The following is a 1,166-nucleotide window of genomic DNA, read 5'->3' on the forward strand; positions in this document are numbered from 1 at the left end:
TCTGGAGATTGACAGCAGTGACGGCTGTATAACAGTGTAAAATACTGTCACTCCAATGAATGTTTAAAACTGATTGAAATTGCAAACTTCATTCAATATATAATATATGTACAATATATGTGACTCAAATACATGTCACTCAAATGAATGTTTAAAACTGATTGAAATTGCAAACTTCATTCAATATATAATATATGTACAATTTCCCATTCTTTTTATACAAAAATTAAGTTAAATTAAAACCTCCCAGAATCAAAGCCTCATGCTTGGCTGGACTGTCTAGATGTTGTAACACTCACCACGGGCACTTCGGCACTTCCACTTGACTTCCTTGCAGCTTCGGGGCAGAGATGGGGAAAAAGAACAGGTCCCTTTCTCGGTATAAGTATTGGCCACAGCTAGAGAAAATGCAGAGTTTTGTTCTCAAGGCTGGTTTGACACAAAACCTAGCCTCCCCTCATCACCAGTCTCACACTCATTTCCCCATGAACCAGGGCCCCACTGCCTGGGCTGAAAGGCCCAGAGACGGCCAATGTCCTCTCCATTCAGCCCATTGGGCTGCATCCTGTGCAGACTAAACACGTGCCTCCCCACATGATCTTATTTTGGTGCTAGGCCCTGCCCTTGGCTCTGGGGATCCAAGGAATTACAGGAAACACCACCTCCTTACCTCTAGAGGGGGTTTCCAAAAAGCCAACCAAAAAGTGTACTGAGAGGAATGAAATAGAAGTTCAGGAGAGCAAAGGAGACTCAGATGAGAAAGGAGAGGGAGAGGCCCAACTGGAGGCAAAAGGAATGTCTAGCACAGGATGTCATAGTCACAGAAGTCTAGCACAAATGACACCTTAGCTTATTTGCAGAGAGTAAATATAATTTAACAGAAGAAAGAAAGAGAAGAGAATGTAAGAGAGAAGAACAACCTGTCCAAAGGCCTAGAGAAAAGAATAGAGCAAAAAACGTCCACCATCTTAAGACAGATAGGTAGGTTGACATGGCTGAAAACAGGATACAAGGAAGAGAGCATTGGCCATGCCCAAGAAACTAACAGAGCCATAGAACAAAGAACCTTCAGTACTGACCTTCACTCTAGTATAAATCCGAAGGAAGGAGGCAGTGACAAGCTTTGTGGTCAGGGGCATTCAGCTGTAAGTCACTCAATACTCACA

Source organism: Chinchilla lanigera, unplaced genomic scaffold, assembly GCF_000276665.1.
Source record: "Chinchilla lanigera isolate Chin_1 unplaced genomic scaffold, ChiLan1.0 scaffold00067, whole genome shotgun sequence".
Lineage (NCBI taxonomy): Eukaryota > Metazoa > Chordata > Mammalia > Rodentia > Chinchillidae > Chinchilla > Chinchilla lanigera.